This window comes from Schistocerca americana, chromosome 6 (assembly GCF_021461395.2).
Source record: "Schistocerca americana isolate TAMUIC-IGC-003095 chromosome 6, iqSchAmer2.1, whole genome shotgun sequence".
Lineage (NCBI taxonomy): Eukaryota > Metazoa > Arthropoda > Insecta > Orthoptera > Acrididae > Schistocerca > Schistocerca americana.
The window spans coordinates 570,641,397-570,661,952 of NC_060124.1; the positions used below are offsets into that span (position 1 = coordinate 570,641,397).

Genomic DNA, 20,556 nt, shown 5'->3' on the forward strand with positions numbered 1-20,556 from the left:
GACTTACCAGTGCAGGATTTAGTGGAGGAACTTATAAAAATATCTGTTTATGGTTCATTTAAACTTTTATAATTTTTTTTGCTTTAAAAAATTTTCGCAGATTGGTACTAAATTTTCTGTATATGTAAAGTGTACTATACTGGAGACTGAAGTTCTTTGCATTGTATGTGAGCAATGTAAGTAAAATACTAACTAAACTGTTTATGAAGTTAAATAATTTTCTGATGACCTTTCGTATTTAAAAATATCTGTGTATATACGTAAATGGTCCATGTTAATGTAAATTTGACAATTTAAGAAGTGGTCACACTTAGCAACAATATAACAAATAGGTGTTATGTAAAAGTCAATGTGCTTTCGTTAAAAACGAAAGTGGCTCTGGGGAGTGGAAAAGGTGGCAAGGGTTAATTGGTGCGCTTCCTAGAGCGAGCGCGGGAAGTAAAGTCTCACAGTCTGTAGGCAGCAGTGATTGAGGCAACACCTTTCTGGAGCAGGAGAAGCTTTGCCTGCGAACCCGCACGTAATGCCTCGGATGGATACTGCAAGCGGCTTACGGGATAGCTGCGTGTGTTGGACTACTGTATGTAGAACTGAACGACGCCAAGAAGAGAAACTGAGCCCATACAGCAAGGGACTTGCAGGCCGTACTGCGGATAGTGTAGCCGTCATAATTGTTCGCCACACCCACACCTACAGCCACCAGATAAGACAGTTTTATAGTAAATTTACTTTTGTACAGCCCAAACTATTAATTTAAACTGTGTTTTAATAATCATTCCTGATCTTTAAAGAAAGTAGTTCACCCCTGTTGTTTCATCCTAATCATACACCTATATAGGATTCCTTCCTGATGTTTGATGAATCCGAGTATCTTATTTACAGACTTATGAAGTTCCAAGTTAATATAAAGAGGCACCATTTAAATTGTTATTCTGTGTTCTTAACAGTTGCAAAGTGCTATAGTAAAATTTTGCTTTCGTAAAATTCAGAGTGTTGTCAAGTTATTAGAATCTGGTAAATGACTATACAAAGTTAGTTCAAAGAATAATAGCTTTTGAAAGTAAATTTCAGTAAGAAAGAAGTTTTCTTGAAGTGAAAGGTTAGTATAAGAAATATGTGCTTTAGAATTATTTTGCTATTTAAGTTTGTTTATTATAGAAAATGATTTTCTACGAGGGTTGGAACTTTAATAGTGGCAATTACTTATTTACAGCTCGTACAAAATAGATACGTGTTTCAAAGATTTACTGACCTTCAGAGTAGTCACCAGCATTCTGTATAACCCGTTGTCAGCGATGTGGAAGTCGTAGGATACTCTTAGCAGTGCCAGTTGCGTTAACAATTCGAGCGGCGCAGTCTATTGCCCAACGAGTTTGTATCAGTTCTGAAGCGAATGCCGTGAAGTGTTTCCTTCAGTTGAGAAATCGAATAACGAGGGCTTAAGTCAGGGGAGTGCAGTAGGTGGTATAGCACTTAGCAGCCCCATCAGTCAAACAAATCAGTGACAGCTTGCACTGTATGTGCTTGAGCATTGTCCCGCAAAGTGATGGTCGGGTTCTGTAGAAAGTGCCATCACTTCTGTCTCTATGCTGTTTATTTTTGGTACACAACCTACGACATTCCCTTCAGAACTGCTACAAATTCGTCGGGCAATAGACTGCGCCGCTCGAACTGTCAACACAACTACGACTTCCACATCGCTGGCAACGGGCTATACAGAATGCTGGTGGTTACTTTGAACGTCAGTAAAACTTTGAAACACGTATCTATTTCGTACTAGCTGTAAATAAATAGTTGCCACCATTGAAGTTCCAACCCTCGTATATGTCTCCCCTGGCCAATTTTTTTTTTTTTTTTTTTTTTTGCTTTCCTGAAGTTATCCATTGGGCTATTTCTCTTTTATAAACGTAATGTATAAGGGTGTAGTGGTCAAAAAGAAATTCCAGTATGTGCACCAACATTGTTTACGTGTAGTAAATGAATTTGAAGAACCAAATTAAACAGTAGGAAGAAAGTAGGCAAAACTCATACTTCTGCTTTTCCAATACTTCATTGTTTCGTTGCCTGGATAGACTGGCGACCATTATTACATGTTGTAAACCACTAAATGAACTTGGCACTGAATTTTTCTAGTTTCAGTATAATATTATTCATACTGCTTTTCTATTTAACCGCTGGGTAAAATCTTAGGAAAAGAACTGAACAGTCTGATTCACATATCCATGAGACACTACACACTGTCAAATCCTTTAAAAGGGGTACCTCTATTGGTAAGCGTTTCCTATTAACAGGACTATCCTCCCATAGTGTACTTTATTTGGAAACTAAACTAAACTTAATGTATGTAGGAATGTAATGAGCAGAACTAAAAAATTAATATACAAATCCATATTAGAGAGTGTGGTTCTGTATGGAACGGATACCTGGACAATTAACATGAAGCACACTAAAAAATTACAAGCTCTAGAGATGGACTTCTGGAGAAGATCGGCAAGAATCTCCAGGAATGAAAAGATAAGGAACACCGAAATTATAAGGAGAATGGAAATAAAAGAAAGAATATATGACGTAATGGATAGGAACAAATTACAGTGGTACGGGCATGTACGACGAATGGAGAAAACCAGAATACCAAAATTGATACTGGATTGGGAACCGGAGGGGAGAAGAAGAAGAAGACGACCTATGACCACCCGCCTCCAAAATGTACAGCACACAATGAGGAGAATGGGCGCAGAGGAAGAGGACACACAAGATCGAAACACCTGGGAGAATATTTTGAAAATATAGTTTAAGAACGTTTATTGTTTGTATTGTAATTTCCAAGTAAATTATTATGTTGGAGATAAGCCTCTGTAGTGAGGAAAAGCTCAAACTAATTAAATAATAACTAAATTTTAATAACAGGGTTATACGTGGCTTTTCCCGTAACAGGACTATTTGTTCTGTTAGGTTATAGTATACTTGACAACATAGAGAGGTTTCTCTGTTATTTAATTACAGTAGTTGGGGTAGGGCTATAAACTGACTTCTCAGTTATGTCCCATAAATGTTCGATGGGTCGCCAGATCATTCAATCGAATTGTCCAGAATGTTCTTCAAACCAGTAGTGAACAATTGCAGCCCAGTCCATAAAAATTTAAAAGAGAACAAGTCACTCTCTTACTTATTTTCATATTCAAGGCCACTCTTTGATGATGTTATTACTCGACGTCACATTTGTGAGACGAAATGAGGTAACAACATCAGAAGGCACTGATGGGAGCATTTACATCGTCAATGCATGTGGAATCATTAAGATAGCTCTCCTTGGAAAAATAATTTCTGAAGTTGAGAACAAGGAAGCAGTTTCGTTATTTAACAGTAAAGCTTTCAGTGGACATTTGGGGCTCGGAAGCTACATGCAGCTATTATTGACAGGAATACCTTGAAGCTCTTACTGGAGACAGACTCTGGTCTCAAGATTTCTCGCACTATTCTGGAGACAATACCTTCGACCAAAGTGGCGAAAAAATGCCTACATGGGTTTGTGACCATGGCAGGGACAGGAGAGAAATGGGTTGCCTGGCCAAGGCGTTTTGACGGTGTCGTAACGCCCACTGTGGATAGGACTGGCATTCATGTTCACCTTGGACCGAACACTATCATTGAAGCTGTCGGATGGTTTCATCCCTCTGCCTGCCGAACATTTTGGGAAGCCTCATTCCGTTGGAAGAATTTTGGGATAGAATACAACAATTATGGCGGCGCTGAAATGGTCTATGTTGAGACACAAAAGCACTTCTCTTAGTTTAGCTGAGGCTCCTCGTTGGAAATGTTGTAACGTTCGATCCATCACGTTAATGATCTCTGCGATGAATGTGTTGTTCACTTTAGTGGCTGTGGAAGAAACAGTTTTGGAGTGTAATTTCCTCTCCTCCCTGCACGGGGATTTACGAGTCAGGGAAAAGAATAATTATTTGGTTAGAACTATCTTGAGGGTAGAGCAGATAAGCCAGATGGAAGACGTGGTGCTGATGGAGTCTTGTGTTTAGCACAAAAGCCTTGTGGTCGTGGTTGCTGTTTTTGAGTTTAAAAAGTTTATACTACTGCCATCTGTATAGGTGCCTATCACTCTCGGGTGACTTTACCTCAGTGTATTTAGATGGTGATGTGACAGACTTTCCATTGCGCTGTCACAGGCCGTATAGTGCAGTTGCGTACTGTTTAGTATTCTTCCGGGTAGCTGAAGTGCTTCAAGTATTTGGTCCTGATTTTCTTTCGCGGTTGCTTAGTTGTCGAATGTTCGAATAATTGGATAGAATTCTTACTTGCTGTCAGGTGTAATAAGTCTTGTTTCTTGTAGACACCGGAAAGCTGACGTCTACGTGGTTTTGAAATGAGTCTGATGTGCGTTTGTGTTCCAAATCACCCATGAATCACGTGTTCTCAAATGCGCTGTCCCCATTGTGAGTGATTTGGCAAACCACGAGCGGTTACTGTTTAGGGGTATGTGTTGTACTTTATTCGTGTGCGAATCGCATGTAGGAATAGTTATTAATAATGGTCGGTCTCGTGTTTTGCACTACTGAGGATGTGTATTGCCGGCAGGTTCAGGCACAAAGGGTAGTGTAATCGTTCTGGACTGCTTTACGCGGTTTCAAGGGTGACGGAGCGTTCCTAATGGAATATTCACGTTCGTCACGCGAGAGAAACGTTTGGGGGTGTGGTTCTCAAATTATTATTCCGGATGTGAACTGTTCTTACAGGTCTGAGTTGTGCAATCCGATTAAACAACGAGACCTGCACTGAGTTAGGTGCTACGCGGTACTCCCCTGGAAATGCGAGTCTCTTTCGAATCGTTTTCATACCTGTCTCATTACTTAGTTACTTGACTACGAAATGTGAATGTACTGGCTAGCATCGCAATATCCCAGTAGCGGCAACTTAGGCTCTGTTTCCTGCAGGAGGCACCGACGACTTGTTGTCAGAGCGGGTTTTTAGTGAATTTGTTTAGCGTATGTGTTCCTCGTCTTACATTTATAATATGTCCTCCCACGGTAGCTGAGTGGTTAAAAAAAAATAAAAGTGGTCAGCGCGAGAGCCTGTCAATCCTAAGGGCCCGGGATCGATTCCCGGCTGGGTCGGAGATTTTCTCCGCTCAGGGACTGGGTGTTGTGTTATCCTAATCATCATCATTTCATCTCCATCGACGCGCAAGTCGTCGGAGTGGCGTCAAATCGAAAGACTTGCACCAGGCGAACGGTCTACCCGACGGGAGGCCCTCGTCACACGACATTATTATTATTTATCACATATTCCTGAATCGGATTTAGCTAAACTGAAAGTGGTTGCGCTACGACGTATGGTCGGTAATTAGGAACACGTGGGTCGTGTTTGATTTTAATAGTTCAGCTACGTGGAAGATTAGTTACTTATATTTCGTCTGTTGCGGTCCTGTATTAGCTGTTGTTATGGAATGTTTATAACATCTGTTTCAAATCTCATTAATTCCGCATGTCAGTGTTAAGACAAGAGTAGTGAATTTATTGACGAGAAAATAAGTGATGCATGTCGGAATGGTTGGTTGATTTGGGGGATGGGGCCAAACAGCGAAGTCATCGGTCCCATCGGATTGGGGAAGCAAGTCGGCCGTGCCCTTTCAAAGAAACCATCCACGCATTTGCCCGAAGCGATTTAGGGAAATCACGGAATCCCTAAATCAGAATATCTGGTCGTGGGTCTGAACCGCCGTTCTCCCGAACGCAAGTCTAGTGTGCTAACCACTGCGCCGCCTCACACGGTCACTGTCGGATCTTGAGCAACTAAATTAAGACTTACATTGGCGACAGTGAAAATTTGTGCCGCACCGGGACTCGAACCGAGTTTCTCACTTATCGCGAGCGGTCACCTTACGAAATTTTTTTTCGATACCACTTTTTTTGAAGTAGGAGTGGACCGGTGGGGGTTCAGGGAATGGAGCGGGTCAAAATGGTTCAAATGACTCTGAGCACTATGAGAGTTAACAGCTGAGATCATCAGTCCCCTAGAACTTAGAACTACTTAAACCTAACTAACCTAAGGACATCACACACATCCATGCCCGAGGCAGGATTCGAACCTGCGACCGTAGCGGTCGCGCGGTTCCAGACTGTAGCGCCTAGAACCGCTCGGCCACTCCGGCCAGCGGACAAAGTGAGGAGGTGTCGAAACCCGAAGCCTGGCAACGGTGCCCCGTCACCGCCACCGAGCCTGTGGTGCACAGGAAAGTGGAACACACAGGAACCAACAGAAGTGGAAGGCTTTGTCGAGTTTATTTATTTTCATTTTTATGAAATTATCTGGAACATACGTCATCGACACAGAAAAAACGTACTAGCTAAAGAAAAAGAAAAAAAGAAATAAAATCCTCGCATCTCATGGCGCGCTCTCCCATCCGTGGAGGTCGGAGGTAAAATCGATGATAGGGGGCTTCGACACCACTGGGGCAGGGTGGGGGGGAGGGAGAAGGTTAGGTACCCTCAGCTCCAGGTACCCTCAAACTCAACTCAGTGGAGAAGAAAGGTAGCAAATAATGTTCGGTAACGTGGCGAAATCGAGTTGGGATACCTCATGGAAGAGCCAACGGACCACGTATCCCTTGACCCACGTAATGGAATGATATTTGGCGGTGGTAAAATGTTTGTCTTGAGGGTATAGGAACATTTGTGGTTCGGTCGTGTCTGGTGGCACTCAGAGATAGCAGGCAATGATTTTCTGCACGAAGTGCCAGACATTTTGCGAAGAGGTGAATGCCAGACGATGGTAATCAGTGACGAGTTGCTGGGAAAGGAGACAGTGAGGGGAAGACGACAAACTAATGTTGTGCAGTCGCTGTTGGTGACAAATTTACTGTTGACTGTGTGACGCCACAGTGCACGAACATCCATAGGGAGGAGGGGCTGGTGAATGGTAGTCGACACTATGGGCCACTGGATGGAGCGATTTTCGTCTCTGTCACTTTCCGGGGAACACGGTGCAATTGCAGGCTGTAAAAGTCCTTAGCCAGCCGAGCACGACTCAAGGTAAATCCGGTTTCGAGTCCCGGGCCGGCACAAATTTTCATTGTTGTCATTCCATTCTACGACTGATGGTAGTCCTTATTCGCAACTGCGAATTCATTTGACGTGTTTCTTAACATGTCCAAAGGAACTTTGCATCGTAATCAGAATAACACAGGCACTGCAATGTCGTATTCATCTGCCGATAACGGGCAAGCAACTTCCAAGTACAGCGTGTGACTCGTACGGGACTAACCATGATGGATGTACGAATACAGATCGTAGACGCATGGATGACGACATATAGAGGGTTGGGTCTGGCCATGTGTCGTGCACAGATAGCCAAATGGTAAGGCGACCGCTCGCGTTAAGCAGGAAATCCGCGTTCGAGTCCTGTCTGGAACAAATTTTCACTGTCGTCACTCCATTCTTCAGGTGATGCTTGCCCTTATTCGCAATTGGGAATACATTTAATGTATTCAGGGCTGCAGTCGACGCAGTGCCTGTTGCTTTGGTCATACATGCATGTCCAAAGAAACTTTGCATCATAATCAGAATAACACAGGCACTGTAAAATCCTAAATTAAGACTGCAGGAAAAACTGTGCCTTAGATGGTTACACTGTGAAGTTTTTCGACGACTTGTTGTTTGCTAGAGCCGTACAAGACAGAGTATTAAATTTAACTCGCTGTGTTTTATTAACATGATATAATCTAGTTGATAGTTTGCTTGATGGACGAATGTGGAGCGTGCTTGGTTGTGTCGCCGGTTCGTGTTCCACTGTATTCGTCTTGAGAGTTACCGTCGTGATTTTAATATTACATATCTCAAAAATGGTTCAAATGGCTCTGAGCACTATGGGACTCAACTGCTGAGGTCATGAGTCCCCTAGAACTTAGAACTAGTTAAACCTAACTAACCTAAAGACATCACAAACATTCATGCCCGAGGCAGGATTCGAACCTGCGACCGTAGCGGTCTTGCGGTTCCAGACTGCAGCGCCTTTAACCGCACGGCCACTTCGGCCGGCTATATTACTTATCTGTTTATCATCGTGTAGCCTTAGGATTGCCATTGTATGGCGTAAAATCTAATCTTCCTACTGATATCTTTCTACTGACGAGGAGGCACTGGTTCAAATCCCAAAACCGCGTGACCGGTACGGTCGCAGGTTCGAATCCTGCCTCGGGCATGGATGGGTGTGATGTCCTTAGGTTAGTTAAGCTTAAGTACTTCTAAGATCTAGGGGACTGATGACCTCAGATGTTAAGTCCCATAGTGCTCAGAGCCATTTTATTTCAAATTCCAACCTTTGTGCAAGTTTTTATTAGTCTGTTCAGTCTGCTTACACACACCATAGATGTTTGAAACTTGAAAAAAAAAAAAAAGAAAAAAAAAAAGAAAACTCTGGAACCAGATAGACTAATTTGACACTGCTGACATGTATGCGTGCACACCTTGTAACAACTATCTGTAAATGAGTCCTCTTCACAGTTTAAATTATTTAATACGTAATGAATTATAATCTACAGAACGTGGCAAATGTAAATGGTAGCATGTAAGAGCAGCATTTCACAAACGAACGGAAAAATTCTAGCGAGACATGTGAGTCAAACAGTATAACTCCACGTTAGTACAGTTGTAGCAATTCGTGACAATAACGTTCGTGTAAAACAATATTAAGTGTGGAAATGCACATATAAACAATTTTTGCTATTGGGAACCTGATATTATTTAGAAGTCATTTCTAAAACTCTTGATATTTACTGCACTTTACCTCGTTGCAGGTTTGCAAGCTAGTGTGGCGAAGATGACGCGCGATACTGATATTTTACGATTCTGCGTTGAAAATAGTGTCTGTGTGTCCGATATATGTCGTTCTTTCTATATACGAAGATTTATTTCGTGGAATGCGTGGATCCGTTTTATCGGTATAGTAATAAATGTTCAGCCGATGGCGAATGTGACATATTTAAAAGTATTACCAGATCGTGGGCTCGAAACAGATACAATTATGAGAAAAAAAGTTTATTCACATCTAATCACCGTAGCAGAAGTGTTCAAATTTGATATCATGCGTAGATAACGTTTCACTAGCGACCCAGCAGGATTTGTCCTTCGCACATGTGAAAACACTCTTGGTTTAACCAGGAATGAAAGTAAAGTCCACGATTCCACATTAACTCAGCAAGAAGCATTGTCATTCTGTTGTTCACATTGATAAGCATTATACCTCAATCAAGCGATTTATCCGTGTTCTTACACATGGAAGTCAACCCACAAGCCCCGTTGTCACGTCAAGAAAAATCTCCTCGTTCTATAATCGACCCTCACCCCTCGATCGTTCATATTCAATAGTCGAAAGGTGCTCGCTCATTGCAAATATAGGTAAACATGCATGGAGACATTCATATTGAGGTGGACATATTTGTAATATTTCACTGTAATATTGTCTTATTACTAAATATGGTGAATGAATCTCAGGTCTGATTTTATGGTAAAGCAGTTGTGCCGAGGGATTGTGTTGATTTCGATTAGTAAAAAGTACAGCAATCAGTCGCAGATATAGTCTGTTCTATATGTAGATATCGATCACTGTATGGCCATCTTCACTACAGTTAATGTAAGTTACGATTTTTAAAACACCTGTATATGCACGTAGTCCTAAGTAAGTTCATACTCAACCTCTGACATGAATAGTCAAGTTGGGACTAAGTGCACATACAAGTGGTTTTAATATTCCGAACTAGGCTGTTGATGCCACTGGTTGAGAGTGAACTCAATCTCTGACATGAACAGTTGAAGTGAGACTGTGTGCATATACAAGTGTTTTTAATGTTCTCACTTACACTTACTGCACCGAAGATGGCCACACGATGACCGACGTCTGCATATGTAATAAGTATTATTTGTGACTGATTGTTGTAACCTTTGACACTTGAAACGCATGAAAGTTATAAAGAGAGAAAAAATATTTAAATTGCAACTGGATCCAAGCTAGAGACATTCGTCCATTGGCGTCAATAAGACTGAGGTCATGTCATCTCTGAGGGGTGAGGAAGATGAGGTGTGTCATACAGGTTGTGGTGGAACTATTCTGCGACGGTGCATTGTCATACTGGATGCGTAGGTTGCACGGAAGGAGCTGTAGACAAAGCAACGCATGCACATCATACCACAGGAGGTCCCTGTGTTGCTTAGTTATGAACCACGTTGTCAGACATTACAAGGGCTGAGTATCCCATACAAATATACCACAAATGGGCTCTATGTTGACTTCTTCCTACTGCTAAGCAGTCTTCCTCGGATTTCTGAGAAACAGAATGTGTGCCAGGAATGTTTCTTTTTGATTTTCATCAAAGTTCAGTGATAACGTTTTTATGACCTATTTTTGACAAAGTTCATGTAGTGCGACCGATATGTACACACTGTGGTGTGACAAGTTCCTTTGTAACAATCTGGTTGGTTGTATTATTCTTCTTATTCATACGTTTTTTTCAATATCTACTGCGTCTCTTAGAGTTCTAACGATGATTTATTAGTACAGACTGCTTGACCTTGTCACGACATTTGGTGTAGTCAGGGCATATGTTAACAAAAGCATATATGAATAAGATATATCGCGTGCTCCAAGGGAAACCGTCAAGCTTTGTGAAACTAATCCAGACGACACAAGGTACTCAATAAACGACCTCTTGTGTACTTGGACAGTTGTCTCTGGCGCAGCGTTCTTTTGCAAAAGTACCGTCGGTTGCTGCATTGTTGAAAATGTGCAAACTAGCCGTCCAAAATGAGTCTGCAGTTCCGAAAACGCAGTTTGCGACAGCTAAGAAAACTGTTTTACCGGATCCTCAAACAGTAATGTTAATTTGTTCCTGTACCTCCAGGTATCTGTAGAATATTTATGAGACTATTAACACGGTGGACGTAATTCCTCGAGTCAAAGAGAACGCAAATGTTTGCCTTCCTCCCACGATGACCTCGCCGTATAGGCTGCTGGCGTTTGCACTCGGTATAATGTACGAATTATCGCCGACCTCGAGGACATTTCTGCGGCCATTAATAAAGCAACGGAGCCGGCCTTGAATGTGCGATGTTGTGTGCTCTGTGGCGATGTGCCACTCATATGCTTCCAGAATGGGTCAACAAAGGTCCACATAGATGGGAAAGTAATGGCCTTACGTGCAGGGCAAGCGCGTGCACAAGATGCAAGGAACAGCTTTTTGTAGACTTGAGAGCGGTATTTAGGTAGCAAAGCAGCACACACTCTGTTAGCAGTGTGAAAATTCTAAGAGCAGTAGTGTTGTCTTTAATACTCTGCAACATCATACCTTCTGTACGATTATCTATGATAACAGTATCGAGCGTGTGTCTGAGATGATTTAAACTTCTCAAACTGTTTAATGTGTACCCCACAGCGCTGTCAGCCGGTTTGACCTTTTTTCTTCATCGATCCTCCATTCAAACCTTCTAATCCGTCCTTGCACCCCATTGTTGCCTTCACTAACATGGTTTACAAGAAAGTTATAGTCTTCCTTAACAAAACTTCCGCTTAGAAAAAAGTTATTATCTTCCTTAACAAAACTAGCATTTTTCTTGTTAAGAAGAAAAAGACAATTCGCATGCCATACCGATCGTAAATCCCGTTTCTTCTTAAGAACGAATTTAAAATCTCTCCTCGTCAAAAGAACATAAACCGTTGTCGCATTTGTGTTTTAAAATCAGTGCACTTTAAAAAGAAATGTGATACGTTTTTCCACAACTAAATCTTGCTTGGTAGATCTAATATCGTTTTAAGGTACCCTCTTCTGAAGGAGGGCTTAATATTTCCTCTTCATATAAAATTGAAACTATTATATCAAACATTCCTATGCTGATACATGAACTGTCTTTTGCTCGAAAAGATAAGATAAAAGGAGAAACACCTTGAACGCCTGTATCTCTTCGACAGAAGGAGAAATCAACGTTTCCACTTTAAAAAGTCTCTAAGAACATTTTTTGCAAAAACAGACATAATGTCTTATGGGATAGCAGCAATCAGTGATTTTATAATGTTACTTTAAAATCCGTCTTGATTGCAAATTTTTATTATTCATATGACCGGTTTCGGTTCATTCAGAACCATCTTCAGACCTGATATTTCAGTTACAGGAGTACCCCGTCCAAATCCAGCAACTTTCACATGCTACGTCACATGCTACGTAGCATGTGAAAGTTGCTGGATTTGGACGGGTTACTCCTGTAACTGAAATATCAGATCTGAAGATGGTTCTGAATGAACCGAAACCGGTCATATGAATAATAAAAATTTGCAATCAAGACGGATTTTAAAGTAACATCTCTAAGAACACACAAAAAAAATACATCAAATGAATTCGCAATTGCGAGAAAGGTCTACCTTGAGCTGTAGAATGGAATGACGACAATGGAAATTTGTGCCGGACCGGGGTTCGAACCAGGATATGGACGAGTCCCGGTAATGGTGCGCCAGCAATAAAGCGATACATATCATCTAGAGTGACGTGACTCAGAAATTCATAATTCAATACAGGAGTAACCACGCGCTCCAGGAAAGGAGTAAATGCATCAGGGACAATCGCATCACTATCAAGGACGTTGTAAAGGACGGTAGAGTAATTACAGATTGCTCTGGAAATGTTACGTTTGAACTATGTACGTAACTATCGATGCAAGTGAGGGACGCGATACATGCTCTTCTTCGACGTGCCCGCAGCCGGATAAAAAGACAAAAGGAGGTCAGTTCATCCTGTAGGAATGGGCGGAATTTTGGTTGCACCTTGAATACTTCCATTTGTTGTTTCTCTAACTGAAGAATCTTCGCCTTAACACGTCGGACATTCGTAATCCATAGTGGGCCTTGTCTGGCACCTGCATAAAGTTGTTGCAAGACGGAATAATGAAATTCATGTGTCTGCCGGAAATCCCTCGCCCCCTCATCCTGTCAGCGCCGTAACGCATTAACGCTCTGCAGAGCAATGGTTTTGCATGCCCTGACCACTATTCCTTAAGCGAAACATAACGGTCCTGCAAGCGTACGCTACGGTCCCAAATATCTCGAACAATAATCTCGAGGGAAGGGCACTTTAAGGGAGATGTGTTCAACATCTAGGGGAGGCATACAATTTTACTGGTTGCGGCACATGGTTTAAGCCTACAGCTACGGCACAGTGATCAGTGAAACCAGTGGGTATCAGGCCTATCGCTAACTGTTGTCCGCATAAAGAATCATAAGGACAAAAACGATCGAGTCTCCTCTGGAAGCAGATGTGAAATCCGTATACCTGACGAGAGTTGTGACAGTGACAGATCCATGCATCGCGCATTGGCAAAGAGCGCATCAAATAGTAAGTTTCTCACTGGAATTAAAATTACCCACAGGATGCAAAACACAATTAAAATCTCCGCCTAACAGAAGATTCTATGGAGTTTTGCGAAATAAACAAACTGTATCCACGTCGTATTAAAACGTTCTCTATTTGTGGAATTGGCTGAAAGAACATAAAGAAGAGTTAAACTAAGGTCACAAAAGATGCAGCCTACCCCTCGGCCATTATCAAGAACTTCCGAATCAGTTAGTCGTACGCCCTCTCTGTAAAGTGCCAGTAGGTAGTTCACATTAAACAAAGCAGAAAAGCCGGGAACTGAAAAGTGACCAAATAACATTTCTTGCAAAAATATCACGCCTTCACTTGAATCGTAAATAAACAGTCGCGGCGTCGCAAATCTGGGACTTGAAGTTGCAAGTGACATTTAAACTCGTGTATAACATTCCATGGAGTAGCCAACGCATGAATCCTTATTTAAAGAGGCGGATCCTTGTCTTCCACCCTCTTCCTGTTTTTTTCCTTTTTTCGCGATGCCGCAAGCTCGGGTTGAAAACGTTGTTTGTTGCGGGTTTCCAAAAAGACAGCTGCCGCATGGGGGCGTGGTGGGGGGGGGGGGGATTAGGGGTTGGGCCCTGCGGAAATTCAGTATCAGGTGCAGAGGACACATCCACAGGTGGGTGATGCAGCTCCTGAGAATCAGCGGAAATGAAAACTGACGGTATATCTCTTTCCGTCACCACACGTCCCACTGGTACACTTTTGCCCATCTGGATCTGATCAGAAGCGGCCTGTCGCATGTTTTCCTCACGCGGGAGCGCAGAAGAAGGGTCGGAATACGATACACTCAGGGATGCCTGGCAAGTCCATCGATATAGTACTGAGCTCTATAACAGGTCTATCGTCGTGCGATCCCGAAGAGGCGGCTTCGGTCTACGGGCGTACGTAGAATCGGGGCCGCAGGACACTCGAATCTGGTACAGCGGTTGACATCATCCGGTCAGAGCACGTGGAGGAGGAAATCTTTTCGGTACAGCGGAGAAGGGAAGAGGAATCGTCTGACTAATCACAATCTTGCGTCCACCTACGCTTGTGGAGATGGTGGCGACTCGGATGCCTGTGACGAAGTCCCTGCACGAAGTTAACGGCGGAAATGCGCTTGGGGCACCAAACAACGGCTCGCGTTCCCGCTCAGGAACTTGGTTAGGCACAATGGCTGTGACTTGGAGAACGAGGTCCATTGGAGTTAGCCTTTAACGATGTTCATAAGTGGATTTTAAGACCGTGATACGTCCCGGGCAATTTATGTGCAGATGTCCACATTCATTACATATAAAACAGGCCCCTTCTTGTCCTGTGAAAATTATACGTAACAGGTACTCACACACATTTAAATGAGAGGGAGGGGACATTCCGCTTCACCACCATTTCCACGGATGCAGCACCACCATAAACTTGTAAACGATGTTGAGCGGGCCAATGTCCCAGCCATATTTTATTTATGATCCTAAATGGAAGCAGGACGGTCTTGAGCAAACTTCCATCAAATTCGGGAGCAAGGTTAAATACCCCGACATTCGTATAATCTACCTCCGCTTTCGCCAGAATAACCATACTATTAGAACCATCGCTGTCAGCGAAAGGGACTTCTTGTATGTGCCGAAGAAGGAGCCTGTCAACCTGAAGCGAGTCTAGAAACTTGACATAAAACAGATACAGGGTGTTTCCGTAAGAGCGTGCAAAAATTTAACAGGGCATAGAGGATGCACCACTGAGAAGAAAGTCACGTTACAGTATACTTTTTATTTACATTAGTTAACTGCAAATACTATCATTGACACAATGAACGTACTATTTGTACTGTATCTTACAAAATGTGCTGATACTGGCGGCCATAAACCTCAACACAATCATGACATCGCCGAACAGAATTCTTATGCACCCTGACAAATGTCCCAGGTGTCTTACACATCACATCACATTCATTACATATAAAACAGGCCCCATCTTGTCCTTTGTAAATTATATGTAACAGGTACCCAGACACATTTAAATGAGACGGAGGGGATATTCCTTTTTACCACCATTTCCACGGATGCTGCACCACCACAAACTTGTAAACGATATTGAGCGGACCAATGTCCCAATTCTGGCAAATAATTCTGTTGTGGCGTAAAAAGACAGCTACGCCACACTGAAGTAGCCGAAAGGCACGCGTAATCTCAAGCAGGCTAGATAGAGGTCTGAAGCAGGATGCTTATTAATGTTATAAAGAAAAGTATGTAGCTGCTGGAATACTTAACTTTTAATTTTTCCTTGTTGTATACATCGTTCTTGATGAGACATTTCATACGATAACTATCAAACTATGGAAGGCTAATGGCGCCTTGCTAGGTCGTAGCCATGGACTTAGCTGAAGGCTATTCTAACTGTCTCTCGGCAAATGAGAGAAAGGCTTCGTCAGTGTAGTCGCTAGCAAAGTCGTCGTACAACTGGGGCGAGTGCTAGTCCGTATCTCGAGACCTGCCTTGTGGTGGCGCTCGGTCTGCGATCACATAGTGGCGACACGCGGGTCCGACATGTACTAAATGGACCGCGGCCGATTTAAACTACCACCTAGCAAGTGTGGTGTCTGGCGGTGACACCACAAATTCCATCTCCGTATCCACTGGGGTCTTATTCACAAGTGACCCTAGATATCCCTATGGAAACACTCAAGGAGACTCAGATCAGGTGACCTCGCAGGAGGCAAGCCATGGAATAGGACCTCTCCTTCCAATCCAGCGACCAGGAGATACTGTACCGGTACTGCTCCATCATACTGTACTGACGTCTCTGAATAGCACAAATTAGTCGGTCTGTCGTTCGTTCATAGCATGTTCTGTCATGGGACGATGTAAATACGATACAATAAAGCGAACTTAAGAACAAGTAAATTAAACAAACATGCATCATGACTTCCTGGTAATCAGGCTAGTTCTCCTTATTTCCTTTCAGGAAATAAAGAACGTACATGTAAATAAATAGGACAGTACGTGTAAACTTGTGCCGGCCGCGGTGGCCAAGCGGTTATAGGCTCTCAGTCCAGAACCGCGCGACTGCTACGGTCGCAGGTTCGAATCCAGCCTCGGGCATGGATGTGTGTGATGTCCTTACGTTAGTTAGGTTTAAGTAGTTGTACGTTCTAGGGGACTGATGACGACAGATGTTAAGTCCCATAGTGCTCAGAGCCATTTGAAACATTTTTGTAAACTTGTACGCATGCTAGTTGTAAATGAGCTGGAAAACTGTAATGCTAGACAAGGCGGTAGACAAGGTTACTTCCATATACCCTTACGCTGGCTTCTAAGACGTCTGGATCCCTACCTCAAATTCTTCGGTACAGCATTCTCTATGTCCTGTTACATTTTTGCACGCTCTTGCGGAAACATCCTGTATGGTTCAGAATCGAAGTAAGCGGTGTGAACCTGTTCGTAAATTACCTCGATCGTGTCTGCAAGCCAATCAGAAATGTCTAGCAAACTTGCCTCCATATACCATGGGGACTTGCCAAAACTCAAACTGACGGTAGCTGTAGGTGGATTGTTCCTGGAAGGCATGAAAGACATCGCGGCGCAAGACAATGGTGCGTCAAAACTGAGTAAAGAGCACGAGATGCCGAGAGACACTCAGGATAGACAAATAAGCTCTCGCTGCGCTACGATAGAGGTGGGAACAGGCAGAACCTACTCGCCTGACGCGAGAATTTTTCAGATGAACCATGGAAGGCTGACGAAAACTTGCTCTGTTCCGCAAACATAGCGCGCTGCGAGTATACCGTGCACGCGTGAAAATCAAGTTCACAGATGGACCATAATTCTCGGCGACAGCGCCCTCGCTGGTGGAACATCGGAATTCAGCTGCCCTCTGTATAACCGCTCACCGCGGTGTGCTAACGGGCGCAACGGTGTTTTTTCTTACGCCACTCTCTTCATCTGAGAGCAGCATCTATAGCCACAGTTCTCAGTTACTTCCTCTATATGCTCCATTCTCTGTTTCGCAATACAGTTTTTTCTCTCTACTACTCCATCTAGTAACATAGAAGTTGTTTGCTGATATCTTAACACACGTCCAATCATTCTATCTTCTCTTCTAGTTACTTTCTTTTCATACATGACTTGCCTCATCCATTCTATGGAGAACCTCCTCATTCGTAACAATCAACCAACTTTACAAAAAACTACTGCAACACCTCATCTACGACGCTTCAATAAACGCTTTTGTTATCCTCATACTCCATGTTTCATTTCGACAAAGAAACAGATTTCTTTAACTATTGTTAAATAATACAGACAGTAATATGAGGTACAGGCTATAATCCTGTTTACAGGCTATAATCCTGTTTCACTCTTTTATCAACAACTATCACGGTCTCTTGATATTCGGCATTAATAATAACTACAATCTTCTTTGTGTGTAACTTTTACGTAATTTTCAGTTTCTTGTATTTTGTCCTGGTAACTTCAGAATTCCAAAGAGAGAATTATTTTATAAATCACACCATGTAAGATAATCATACGTTATACATTTAAACACCGAATTAACTGTTATAGGCATTCGTATTCAAATACAAGGATATGTAAACAGGTGGAATACGGCGAAGCGCTCAGCAACGCCTATATATGACAACAAGTGTCTGGCGCAGTTGTTAGTTCGGTTATTGCTGCTACGACGGCATGTTATCAAGATTTAAGTGAGTTTGAAAGCGTTGTTACAGTCGGCGCACGAGCGATGGGACACATTATCTCCGACATAGCGATGAAGTGGGAAATTTCCCGTACGACCATTTCACGAGTGTACCGTGAATATCCGCTAAAACATCAAATCTCCGACATCGCTACAGCCTGAAAAAAGATCCTGCAACAACGGAACCAACGATGACTGAAGAGAATCGTTCAAATGGCAGAAGTGCACCCCCTCTTCAAATTGGTGCAGATTTCAATGCTGGGCTTCCAACAAGTGTCAGCGTACGAACCGTTCAAGGAAACGTCATCGATATGGGCTTTCGGAGCCGAAGACCAACTCGTGTATCCATGATAACTGCATGACTCAAAGCTTTACGCCTCGCCTGGGCCCGTCTACAACGACATGGGACTGTTGGTGACTGGAAACATGTTGCCCGGTCGGACGAGCCTCGTTTCAAATTGTATCGAGCGGATGGACGTGTACGGGTGTAGAGACAACCTCACTAATCCATGGACCCTGCATGTTATCAGGGGGCTGTTCAAGCTGGTGGAAACTCTGTAATGGTGTGGGGCGTGGGAATTTGGAGTGATATGGGACCCCTGATACGTCTAGATACAGAGACACGTACCTAAGCATCAGGTCTGATCACCTGGATCCATTCATGTCCATTGTGAATTCCAACGGACTTGGGCAATTTCGGCAATACAATGCGACACCACACACGTCCACGAAGTCAGTTGGTACAGTGTCTCCAGGAACACTGTTCTGTGTTCAAACACTTTCGTTGGCTGCCAAACTCCCCAGAGATGAACATTTTGAGCATATCGGGATTCCTTGTAACGTGCTTTTTAGAAGAGTTCTCCACCCCCTCGTATTCACACAGATTTATAGACAGCCCTGCACGATTCATGGAGTCAGTTCCCTCCAGCTCTACTTCAGACAATAGCCGTGTTCATGCCACGTCGTATTGCGGCACTTCTGCGTGCTCGCTAGGACCCTAAATGATATTACGCAGGTGTACGAGTTTGCTTGACAAAATAACATTCCAGATCGCATACTGTATTTCCAGAGATAATTCATCCGATCGTAATTTATCAAACCACCATAAAAGTTGAAAGCTGTAACTCACAGCTACAGCAGACGAGCATACGGTACAGTGGCAACTTGTAGAATGTGTCTGGTGCTCCCAGGCTATGCCAGTACATCGCTGTCAGCCGCTCCTTCGAACCACTATCCTTACGTATTTACGCAGATGCGGTCGTGCCTCTGCTAACGAGGAGTTGGTTCGAGCAGTTATGAACGGTCGATCTGGTGGTATCAACGCAAGTAATCGACGACATTAGCATTCGTTACAAGAATACTATGTTAACGACGCGTGGGAGGGTAGGATACTGAACCTTCACTGTCATCTTTTGCTATACAGACACAAACAACCTAATCGTTGTTGTTGTTGCTGTTGTTGTTGTTGTTGTTGTTGTTGTCGTCAGAAGTCTGGTTTGATACGGCTCAATACTGTAACCTCTCATGTGCAAGCCTCTTCATCCTTTCATAAGCACTGCAACCAACTGCTTGCTGTAGCCAAGCCTGTCAGCTTATTTAATCCTTCATTGGAGTTTGAGTTATTACAAGATTCACTACATTTCTATACTTGGTCGGTGTATTGGTAAGTCAAAACAGTTGAAACCACAAGAAGATTTTTATTTATGTTTCTTTCCTCCAATTTTTGTGGCGAATTAAAGAATGCGATGGTTTTAGAAGGAAAAACAGCGTAATTCGACGGTTGCAAAAATTCGGAAGGAGGCATACAAATGATTTGTCCGGTCAGGATATCAGTCAACAGTGAGTGTGTGATTATGTGAATAACAATATGCTCAGCACCAATGTAATGGTCACATTCGTCGAAGCTGCCACAGGAAAAGTATCGAAAAGTATTCTATGGAGACACATTCGGTAACACAGTCTGTGTCCCAGTTGATTAACACAGATCCACTGTAATTTAGCGACTTCCATGATGGAATGACCACAGAAGCAACCTCATGTTGGACTGTGACAGCTCATTCACGTCGTCTAAAAAATTTGGCAAAAGGAAAAGCAATCAGTTTTATTGAGATGATGGTACTTGTGTAGAGCTCGAATAATGCACACCGGATTACTGTGGATGTGGTAGAAGACAAGTACAAGTAGAGTGGCCAATGGCATTATGAAATGAAGCAGAAGATTGAAACGCGTATGTATTTAGTACAGCGATGGCGAGCCATGACAGAATCTCTGACCAGAGAGTTATTTATTGTTGCTAGTCTGCGCTTGACCGCGCGAGAGTTCAGTTGCATGTAGGGAGTAGTAGTTGCTAGTTGCACTCAGTCAGTGCTAGTAGCGCGCGAGAGACAGTCGGGTTGTGTGTGAGGACTCGGCGGGCGTCGACATGGGACTCTGGTCAAGATTCAGGACGAGGTATATTTTTTAAATAA

General features: G+C 43.0%; 1 protein-coding gene across 1 annotated transcript in view; it reads right to left on the bottom strand.

Annotated features, from left to right (window-relative positions):
- LOC124619718 overlaps positions 1–20,556 on the bottom strand; it is a 1,383,482-nt gene that overhangs the window by 914,531 nt on the left and 448,395 nt on the right. The gene's annotated exons all lie outside the window — the stretch shown is intronic.